Raw genomic sequence first — 12,178 nt, 5'->3', positions numbered from 1 at the left:
AAAGCTCATTGATTTAATAAATATACATATATATCTTGTATAGATATAATTGGTAAGTATTTGATTTTATTTTTATCAATATTAAACTCTTTATTAAGTACTTCTTGCATCGGGGCTAGAAAGCACTAATATTTTATAAATATTATTGGGGCTATAATAGTGCATGCACGACAATTTTAATTTTAGAAGCATAACTTTCCAGAAAATTTTGTCAAGTGGAAAAAATATAGATACATTTTGATTTGCGGTGGTAGTGTAGTAAATGTGTTATATACATTTAAATAAATATGAATTTTTAGTATACGTTTACTCTATGACACATTGAATATATTTTAACACATATTTTAATATTAGTTTTTAATTGATCTTATTTTTATTATAGCCCATAGTAAAATGAGTGGTGCAAGCAAGAAAAAAACTCGTCAATATTCAGAGGAATATTTAAAATTTGGGTTCATACCCGCTGTTCACAATGAGCGGATTCCTTTTTGTCTTTTATGCCAGCAATGCTTGACCAACGAATCAATGAAACGAGGTCGTCTTGAGGCGCATTTGAAGGCAAAACATAGTGCTCATATTAATTCAGATTTGAGTTACTTTAAAACTTTAAAGAAAAATTTTGAAAAAAGAACAACATTAAAGTCTCTATTTACTGCTCATACTTCAACTAATAATTGTGTCTTGAGGCTAGTTATCAAATTTCTTTATTCATCGCTAAAACTGGAGAAAATCACAATATAGGAGAGAATTTAATAAAACCGTCAATATCAGCATTTCTTAAAACGGTTCTTGAAAAAGATGACAAAGATGTAAAAGCTATGCCACTCAGTAACAATTCTGTTAGCAGAAGAATAGACGAAATGAGTGAGGATATTGAAAAACAACTTATTGAAAAGCTGAAAACAAGAAAATTCTCCTTGCAAATAAATGAATCAACTTTGAGGGTCAGTGAGGCAGTATCGATAACTTATGTAAGATATATTGATAAAGGACATTTTGCTGAAGAAATGTTGTTCTGTAAAAGATTAGAAAGCACCACTACCTCCAAAGATATATATAATAAGCTAAAAAACTACTTAGATGTCAATGATATACCAATGAAAAATATAACATCTTGTGCTGCAGATGGTGCTCCCAATATGATGGGCAAGAAAAATGGCTGCTTAAAATTGATGAAAGATGCGAATCCAGAAATGATTCTTGTGCATTGTGTTATTCATAGGGAAAACTTGGTAGCTAAAAACATCTCGCCTGTTCTGAATGAAGTATACATACAGTAATAAAGTGTGTTAATGCTATTAAAGCTAGTGCCAAATGTGAGTGTCTTTTCAAGCTATTTTGTGAAGAACAAAATGAAGACCATGTGAGACTTTTACTTCATACTGAAGTAAGATGGCTATCTAAAGGAAACTGTTTGATAAGATTTATGAAACTGTTTGATACTCTTAGTGATTTTTTAAGTGACAAACCTGAAATGAAGTATCTGTTAACAATAGATGGTAAAGCATTTGTGAGTTATTTAGCCAATATCTTTGAAAAACTAAATATATTAAATAAGCAACTTCAAGGAACAAATAAAACTCTTGTCGATGCAAAAGCAAAGATATTTGGTTTCATTACCAATATTAAGTTATGTCATAAACATATTAACAACAAAAACTTTAAACAGTTTCATTGGCTCCAAAAATGTGAAGTAGCTGATACTGCTTTACTTGTTATTGTCAATCATTTGAATATTCTATCGACTGATTTAAAAGAAAGATTTTCTGATTTAAAACAAATTGATTTCCCAACATGGATGATGCAGCCAATGTTAGTGGATTTGTCTGATATATCAAATATGCAGTATCAAGAAGAACTCACAGAATTGCAAAATGATGAGTCAGTTAAAGCTTTATTTAATATCAAAGGAGCGATGGCATGGCTTTGTGAGGAAACAGAAATCAAATACCCAAATTCAACCAAATGTGCAAGAAAACTATTGCTACCGTTTCCATCTTCATTTTTAGCTGAATGTGGATTTAGTGCTGTAAATGATTTACTGGTAAAAAAAAGAAATTGGCTGGATATAACACGACGTGGAGACTTGAGACTAAAGCTAACCAAATTGGAACCTAATATAAAATCTCTGTGCAGCAAGCATCAAGTGCAAGGATCACACTAAATTAAAATAAGAAATTAATATAGAAAAATCTGTATTAAAATTATTTAGAATTTAAATTTCTGTTTTTCATTATATGTTTTGAAATTTTACTTACTGTGTTTTGTTAACAATTTCATAGTGATTTCTTCCTAGGTCCTATCATTTATGTTTATTAAGTGAACAAATCAATTTTTTAATGTTAAAAATTATGTATGTTACATAGGGGGTGACATAAAAATTTTAGAAAGGTTAAGGTGGGGCATGGCACAAAAAAGGTTGGGAAACACTGCTGTAGATTATCAAATAAAAAAATGATAACCAACACAACAGTAGCCGTCTGATGTGAATAAATCAAAATTATACTTTTTTTGTCAGATCGGCAAAAAATATATTTTTTGGTGTGTTGCAGAATTTCAATAATTGTGTCATGAGATGAAAAAGGTTGAAAATCGCTTCTCTCGAGTTACACTCAGGAGCTGCGCTCATGGTGCGGGCCCCTGCACTGTGGCCCTCTAATCATGTGCTTTGAGAACTTCTGTAAATAATTGCCTTGGATGGGGTCCAAGCAACTTCCTGTTGAGTTCTAGTGTGTACAGAAAGGTGTCTCTGATTTTCCAGTGTGTTTGTTTGCCTAGTGATGACAAGGGTCACCAAAGCCAGGAAAAACCTAGAAACCAAGCCTCTACCCCACCCAGTCACTAGGTGAAAATTAAAACACCTTGCGTACAGCCAATGTTTTTGGAGTTTCCTGTGCCTATAGCTATAAATGTGATATGATAACTGGAATCTTTCTGTTGCAGATGACAAAACCCCAAATCAAAGTAGGCACGAAAGGGAATCTGTTGGCTTCTGTAACGATCCTGTTAGGGAAATCCTCAGGCGTGTTTGGGTCCGAAGGCAGGAATGTCTTTCCATCTCTAGGAGCCCGGGTCTTCCTGGTCACTAAGGTTACTGTGTTGCACTTCTGTGTCAGCATCTCAGCAAACACAGGCCCGGCACTTGGTCAGAGCACATTTGGAGAGTGTGTACCAGTCAGGAAGTCATTGTCCAAGCAAGGCGTGAACAAATGCACAGGAACATAGGTGGTGACACGCCAGGGGCGGGGAGGGAGCCACTGCCCCCGTGGAAAGAAGAATTCTATCCCTGATATTGTTTACAATCATTCATGATAAAAAGCTCACTGACATGTAGTTAATATTTATTACTATTGTAAAATTATCTACAGACAGTACTCCCCTTAATTCTGGCACCCAGGACAATGGCTCCCCCTCTCTGACTCTGACACACCAGTAGTTGCAGGAGTCCCCCTCTCACTCAGCACACTAAGGGCCAGACAACTTCCACAGCTTCACCCACCACCTCCTGGCTGCATGGTTTCCAAGTAGCTTCCTCCTTTGGTGGCATCACCAGCTGCCTGAAGGAAGGACATTTCCACTTAAATACCCCACTATGTCTGATAATGAACCCCACCTTGCTTCTCCCCCTGGGCTTCACACCTCAGAAGATGCCTCTGTGTAACAAGTTATCGGGAATGCATGAGACTGTGTCCCTAATCTTTAAGGCAAGTCAGCGAGGGTCTCTCTCAAACTGCGCTGTGCTGCACCTCCCACGGGGCTGACTGGATGTGTCCTGACTGACATTGTTTATTCACAAATCTCTTTCACAAATGTCCAAGACACACAGGCTGGATGCTTTCCTCAGCCACTTCTCAGACAAGAAAAAAACAAAGCATGGTCACACCGCTCACTTCTTGCCCTTTGCTGCCACGTGGACTCCTGCTTTTGTGGTGCCCAGGCCTGGAGGAGTCATTCAAGAATTCCTGAAGAGGTTCTCTGAGTGGCCTCCAGTGTGTGACTGGCAAGCCTGGGAGCCCATTTGGGGCAATGGAGGCAAAGCTTGAGGGTAGGGGAACCCCACAGAATTCAATCATTTCTGAAATTTATCTCCAAACCTGGTCTCTGGATACCAGGATTTCAATGAGACTATTTGGATTCATTCCCACAACACCCCAACCTTTACCTGCCTTCCCCTGCCCCAGTCTTGTCGAGACTAGTCTGTGCATAATATTAATTCAATATTTTCCAAGTGTCCAACAGTTTCTTTTACATTTACACACTCACCTGTTCTTTCCAACCACCTCTGAGGGCTGGAAGAGTCATTTCCCTACTTTAGAGAAGAGGAAATTAAAGCTTAGTGAAATTAACATGATTTGACTGAGATCCCACAGCTGGTGAGTGGGGGAGCCAGGACCCACAGTTGGACCTGTGTGCCAAGATCTCATGTGATACTCACTGGCAGGGAGAATGTCACCACCCTGAGCAAGGCAACTCCATTTACACACCCCACACCTCGCCCTCAAATGAGCACTTAAGAGAGTCGTCCCTTTGAGTAACAGAGCTGAGTTGTTACACTGTGGCTGGTGTAAATTCATTTATCAGATTGCTGCCTGAGATCACAGCACCAATGATGGGCACATTGCAAGGAAGAAAAGGAAGGTGCAGGCTGCCAAGTGCCATGTGATAGGGGAGACTCGAAAGGTGGGTCCTTGTGGGGGGCTGAGCAACTGAGGGCATGGGATTCTTAGAGCAGAACCAGGTTTGCCTTCTGGCTGTGTCTGGATTCTCTCCCCCAAACAGGGCCAGAGGTCAGGTGGAGGCTTGACTTCTCTGGCTACATTCACCAAGGTCAACTGTGCTCATCAGAAGGACAAACATGAGAAAGGACGAAAGAGATTATATACAGGGGTGGGCATAAGTAGGTTAATAATAATAAAAAATAATGATAATATAAGAATTAACTGTGTTTTGTATACTCACAACTATGCACCTACTTTTGCCCACCCTTGTGTGAGGTTGTCACCTTACACTGGTGTTCTTCCCTAATGACACTGACCTGTCCTACTCCGTCATGTACTTGGAGACATCAGCTCTAGTCATGTCTTTAGCCATTCATTCATGTATTCATTCATCCAGACATTACCTGAGCACCCCATGCTGGCTTCTAGGGAGCCAATGAGACACAGCCTACTCTCCAGGCCATCGCTGACTTCCCAGTCTCTTCTTAAGATTCCAAGCTTCCTGGTTAACTTGATTTTAGAGTTTTTTAACTTAGGATCCATTGACTCTTGTAAGCAATCAATGGAACCCTTGATGGGTTTTTTGGTTGTTGTTTTTTTTGTGTGTGACAGAGACAGAGAGAGGGACACATAGGAACAGACAGACAGGAAGGGAGAGAGACGAGAAGCATCAATTCTTCGCTGTGGCACCTTAGTTGTTCATTGATTGTTTTCTCATATGTGCCTTGACAGGGGGGGCTACAGCAGACCGAATGACCCCTTGCTCGGGCCAGTTTCCTTGGGTTCAAGCTGGTGAGCTGTGCTCAAACCAGATGAGCCCATGCTCAAGCCGGTGACATCGAGGTTTCAAACCTCTATCCACTGCACCACTGTCTGGTCAGGCTCATTTTCTTTTAGTGCTAAATACTATTCCATTGTCTGGATGTAACAGAATTTATCTATGTATTCACCTACTGAAGGACATCTTGGATGTTTCCAAGTTTTGGCAATTGTGAATAAAACTGCTATAAACATTGTGTGCTGGTGTTTGTATGAACATGCATTTTCAACTTCTCTGGGTAAATACCAAGAGTGCAATTACTGAATCGTATGGGAAGAAAATTTTGGTTTTGTAAAAAACTGCCAAACTGTCCTCCACGTGTCTGTATTGCCACCAGCGGTGAACAAGAGTTCCTGCTGCTCCACATCCCCGTCAGCATTGGGTGGTGTCAGTGTTTGGGATTTTGGCCATTCTACTAGGTGTGTAGTGGTAGCTCTCTGTTTTAATTTGTATATCCCTGATCACGTATAATGCTGAACATCTTATATGTTTACTTGCCATCTCTATATCTTCTTTGGTGAAGTGTCTGTTTAGGTCTTTTGTCCATGTTTTTATTTGGTTGTTATCTTATTGTTGAGTTTTAAGAGGTTTTTTTTTATATTTGGAAAACAGTTCTTTATAAGACATGTGTTTTTGAAAATATTTTCTCCCACTCTGTGGCTTATATTCTCATTCTCTTATCTTGTCTTAATTTTTTATATTTAAATCTTTGATCTATCTGGAATTTGTAGTGAGATTGGGAATCCAGGTTTTGTTTGTTTTTTGCAAATGCAACAATCTAGTAGTAATCCAAACATGATGTATTGAATAATTCATTTTCACCCACTAATTTGAAATATGTATCTGGGTCTATAAAACAGAATGTTTTTAAAAGTCTGTATCTACTGTTTACTTAAAATGAGAGCTGCCTATACACTACTAACACTTCTATATGACAAGGTACCTTGGTCATTTTCATGCATGTGTTCACCATATTCTAGAGTTCATTGAAAATAGTGGTTGTGTGAAATACATTGCTGAGATTTTCCCCAAAAGGTAATTTTGAGGTTCTCCTGAGAACAGAGGCCATTAGTCTGGGACCCCCTTATACTTGTCTACTCCTTCAAAGCAGCCATTCCCTAAGGGCAGCGATCCACTTCCCTCCTACACCAGCATGTCTTTGATCAGATATAGCTTCCCTCATCAGCCCTTTGCTCCTATTAAGACAGAAATGCGATGCGTTGGGACAGAAGCTATGCCATCTCTGAAAATCACTGGACACTTATCCCACACACTGGCCACTCCTCCTTGTTGACTATTTCTTAAAGCTGTTCAGGGGGCTCTCTGAAGAGAGGGTGGCAATGCGGACTGTGGCCCCAGTAAAATGAAGAGCACTTCTGTGTGGTTTCATGGCTGACATTCCTCCAGGCCAGCCGAAAACCACCTGGGGCTGGAGGGTGGCCTCCCGCCCCCACAGCGGGCAGCTCAGGTCAGGCTCTCTTTCCTCTGTGCAGGGGTCCAGGCGGGAAAGAAGGTCTTCAGCGGGACCTCTCTCTCGCCCCGTCCCCTCCCCATGCCCCTCCCCCTGGACTGCTTCTGCTTTCAGCATTGCCAGCTGCTGTCCTTCCCACCCTGGGCTTCTCCTCTTTCATTCCCTTCGAATGTTTTGTTTTCCTGTTCATAGAGATAAGCTTGCAGCTTTCCTCAGGAGGGCCGGAGGACAGAGTTGAGCAGAGTCCAGGCACAGAGCTTCTCCCCGGTGAGACGCAGGGGAGACCGTGAGACAGAACTCAGCTGCGAAACCGGTGGGTGAGTTTCAGCACTTTCAGGATGGCCGTGACCCCGAGTTACTCACTGCTCCCCAGACGCTGTGCTCGCAAGAGTTTGTGATTACCATTTCACAGAGAACAAGTTTTAATTAATATGCAATTAAATGCTCCCTTTTAGCAACTCCATCTTATTAATAAAGGCCTGCAGCCTCCGGTCTCCAGTGTGAGGCTCACACTGCTGGCAGATCTGAGATGCGGTCGCTGCTTGGGGGAGAAGGAGCCACCGCCCTCTTGTGAGCCCCGAATGGGGAGCCTCGGGAGGCCCAGGGCAAGGGAAAAGCAGGGTACTGAGGGGTGTCAGTCGGGGGGTGGGGGGGGGCAGAGAGGCATTTCTGGCTCTGAAGTTCACCAGTGGTTTCACTAGAGCCTCCGTTGCTCATCTCTACATGATGGTGGCAGTTCCCTCTCAGGGGATTGTCCTGAGGATGAGCTGGAGCTGCATATAAAACAAGTATGAGTCACATAGTAGAGGCTCAATGAATGAGTCTTACTATTCCGGTCAAATCATCCAGACTCATTAGAATGTCCCTGTGCTATTCATGGAAAGTGTTCCTAAATTAGCACCTTCCACATGTCAGTGATGAGGAATCTCAGCTAAAATAAAATCACACTCTATAAAAGGTACCAAGTGCTTTCTTCCTTCTCCCCGTCCATTTACTCTTCCCCTCACCTGGCCTGCTCATCACTCCCCTGACAGCACGCTGTCCAAGCCACCACCTGCAGTAGCCCCTAACGGATTTCTGGTTCCTTTCTTGCCCCCTTCCATCAAGTTTCCATATATTACCAGAGTGATCTTTTGCATTTGGAAACTGAGTCTTACATTATCACACTTAAAACCTTCCAGTGACTACCCACCTCACTTAGGATAAAATCCTTGCCATGACCTACAAGTGCGACAGGAGACGCCCCCTGGCCACCTGGCCAACTCCGTCTCCCACTAGTCTTTCCCTGCTTATGCTGCTCCATCACCATGCCATCCTTTTCCGTTACACTCACTCACAGCCTTTGCACTTGCTGTTCCTGGAAAGGCTCCTCCCCATTAGGGGCTGAATCATGCCTTCCCTGTTGAAGCCCGAACTTCCAGCACCTCAGAATGTGACTGTATTTAGAGATACGGCCTTTAGAGAGGAAATTTAAGTAAGAGGGAAGTAATATGGATGGGTACTAATCTAGTATGACTGGTATCTTTATAAAAAGAGACTGAGACACAGACACACATACAGACCATATAAGGACACTGAGAAAGCAGCCATCTGCAAGCCAAGGAGAGAGGCCTCAGAAGAAACCACGCTTGCTATCACCTTGATCTTGGCCTTCTAGATTCCAGGATTGTGAGAAAATAAATTTCTGTTGGTTAAGCCACCCAATCTGTGGAATTTTTGTTATCACAGTCCCAGCAAACCAATACGACCCCCATCTCCACATGGCTGGTTTCCTGTCACTCTCAGCTCTGAATATAAATGTCCCCAAAAAGTATGTTCATAACTACTCAGCCTAAACTACATCCCCCCCATTGTTTGTTTTTCTTCAAAGTAAAACAGTTTCACAGTCTGACATTATTTTCATTATTTTATTTGTTGACTACCATATTGTCTGTGGTACAGATTTTCTTGTTGCTCTTGTCTGTCTTGTTGCTCTGCTAGGACAGTACCTGGCACTGGGAGAGACATGGAAAATATTTATTGAATGCCCATGATGCCAAGTGCCCAAGAGGCTACAAAGACAAATGCGAAGTGATTTGTCTAACCTGGGGAAGCATGGGCCTCCTGCACACAGGAATCCTGGGAGTGGACGCGGCGTGGTCTGGAGAGGCCAGCACAGAGCTGTGGGAGGACAGAGGAGGGGTGGAGGTGCTCTGCCGTGTCTGAAAGCCCAGAGGAGTGAAACAACTGTGTGAGTGTGGGCAACACTAGCGGTTCAGTTGGCACAGAGCGACCTATGCTTGTAAAAAGGGGTGAGAGAACGGGAGGAAGGGGTAGACAGGCTTCCCCACGAAGTGCCAAGTGAAGGGAGCTGAACTTCCTTTTCTCTCATTCTCTCGGTGTCTCTCCCTCCCTCCCACCTCCTCTCTCTTTATCTTTGTCCTCTCTCTGTCTCTCTCTCTCAACCTCGTTATAAGTAGGGGGAAAAAAAATCCAACCTCATAGTTGTGTTGTGAGAATAGAATGAGATAATATATGTAAAAGCATCCACCAATGTGTCAGATTCCTCTCAACCCTATTATAAGTAGGGGAAAAAAATCTAGCCTCATGGCTGTGTTGTGAAAACAGAATGAGATAATATACATGAAAACATCCACCAATGTGTCAGATTCCTAATTGATAAAAAGCAGTTGAATAAAAGTTAGTTGCATAATTGTAATAAATGTTACATTTCTTGGACTTGAATGAATGGTGCACTTTCTCATCCATACCCACAATTTTACCAACTTATTACTTCTTCAATCACCTACCCATTCTATACACATCTAGTGTTTTACTACATTCTGTCTACAGATCCTTTCTTTACCTATGTAAGAGTGGAATCATGCAAGCAATTTAAGGAACTCAAATTATATGAGCAGTGGATGCACTAAAGTTTGAAACAATCCTGTAGTCAGCTGAAATTATGGTTTCTAATTTAATTCCATTGTGATCAGGGAACATAACTTACATAGCATGAGCCCTCAATTTTTTCAGATATATTCTGTTGGCCCAGAATCTTTTCTACCTGCTAAATGTTCCTTATGCACTCGAAATAAAAATGTGTGTTCTGCTGTTGCTGAGAGGATTTTTCTATAAATGTCAATTAGGACAAGTTAGTTGATAGTGTTGTTCAAAGCCAGTATATCCTTGCTGATTATCCACTTGTTCTATGAACTTTCTTTTAACTAAAGTTAGCATGGCTATCTTTTTCCATCTCTTTACTTCAATGTATTTGTGTCTTAATATTTCAGCAATAGGAAGTTGGATCTGGCTTTTTGTCCAATTTGACTATCTCCTCTTCTTAATTAAGGCCATTTACATAATATGATTGTTGCTATAATTAGGTTTAAATCTTTTATCTTAATATTTGTTTTCTGTTTGTCCCATGTGCTCTTTGTGCCCTTCTCCTGTCTTTTATTTGATTGTGCATTTTTTTATGATTCAACTCTACCTCGTTTGCCCTAGCTGGGTAGCTCACTTGGAGCATTGTCTTATACACCAAGGTTATGGGTTCAATTCCCAGTCAGAGCACATACAAGAAGTAACCAATAAATGTATAAATAAGTGAAACAATAAATCAATGTTTTTCTCTCTCCCTCTCCCTAAAAGTAAAAAATCAAATATATATATGAAACTTATAATAGCCTATTTTGGATCATATTTTCCTGCTCTTTTGAATGTCTGTTAATTTTTGTCTGATGCCAGACACTGTGAATTTTACCTTGTTGGGCACTGGATATTTTTGTATTCCTATAAATATTTTTTACCTTTCTTCTGGATCATTTAATTCCACACATCTCACTTTTAAGATGTATTAGGTAGGACAAGAACACTGTTTAGTCTGGGGCTAATTGTTCCCCACTGGTGAGGCCTTTCTGAGTACTGTACCCAATGCTCCATGACTGGTGAGATTTCCCATTCTGACTGATGGGAATATTCCTGGCCTCATGTGAATGCCAAGTACTGTTCTCTCTAATTCTATGAGGAGTCCCTCCCCCATACTTTCCTCAGATAGTTTCCTCCTGTGCAAGTACTGATGATCAGTTCTCATGCTAAACTTAAAGAGGACCCTCTGTAGGTATGTGGGGTTCCCGGCATTCTGACCTACAAACCATAGCTGCCTTGGGTCCCTGGACTTTCAGCTGCGTGTCCTCAACCCAGAGAGTTTGCCAGGCTCTGCCCATTGCACCTTCCAGTGCTGTGGCCTGAAACTCTCTCCAGGCGCTAAGCTGGGGCAATTTATGGCTTTGTTTCCCATCTCTAAGGAATCGTCTTTCACGGCCTATCAAGTGTCTTTAAAGTGACAGGTTTATATATTTTGCCTGGTTTTAATGATATTTCTGAGCCCTGTTACCCCCATCATGTTTGGAAGTAAAAATATGACAGAAGCAAAATTATGAAAAAGCCATGGAAACAACTGTAGGTATTTCCCAGTCAATAACTGTTGGGCAAATAAGTTTGTAAAATGTGATTTTTGTTGTTGTTTTTTTTGTTTTTTTTTTTTTGTATTTTTCTGAAGCTGGAAACTGGGAGAGACAGACAGACTCCCGCATGCGCCCAACCGGGATCCACCCGGCACGCCCACCAGGGGCGACGCTCTGCCCCTCCCGGGTGTCGCTCTGCCGCGACCAGAGCCACTCTAGCGCCTGGAGCAGAGGCCAAGGAGCCATCCCCAGCGCCCGGGCCATCTTTGCTCCAATGGAGCCTTGGCTGCAGGAGGGGAAGAGAGAGACAGAGAGGAAGGAGGGGGGGGGGTGGAGAAGCAAATGGGCGCTTCTCCTATGTGCCCTGGCCGGGAATCGAACCCGGGTCCCCCGCACGCCAGGCCGACGCTCTACCGCTGAGCCAACCGGCCAGGGCGTAAAATGTGATTTTTATGTTTGCTCACTTTGTTAAAAATGGCACTGGTCTGAAATTGCTAATTACCTTCCTGCTTGGGAAGGGCCATTGTTATGCTAATGTGCTGAAGGAGGGGTCTTCTTGGGCCCAGGTAGTTTTTTAGAAGAGGAGGAGGAAGAGGGAGCCAAGATAGCAGGGTACTGAAGGAGAACCCAGTTTGTGCAGAGAGGAGAAAGGAGAAGGTGTGCAGATGGGGAACTGGAGGTGATTAAGACTGGTGGGGGCCTTTGATTCTAGGAAAACCCAGAT

This window comes from Saccopteryx leptura, chromosome 10 (assembly GCF_036850995.1).
Source record: "Saccopteryx leptura isolate mSacLep1 chromosome 10, mSacLep1_pri_phased_curated, whole genome shotgun sequence".
NCBI lineage: Eukaryota > Metazoa > Chordata > Mammalia > Chiroptera > Emballonuridae > Saccopteryx > Saccopteryx leptura.
Note: the sequence above shows the minus strand (reverse complement) of the source record.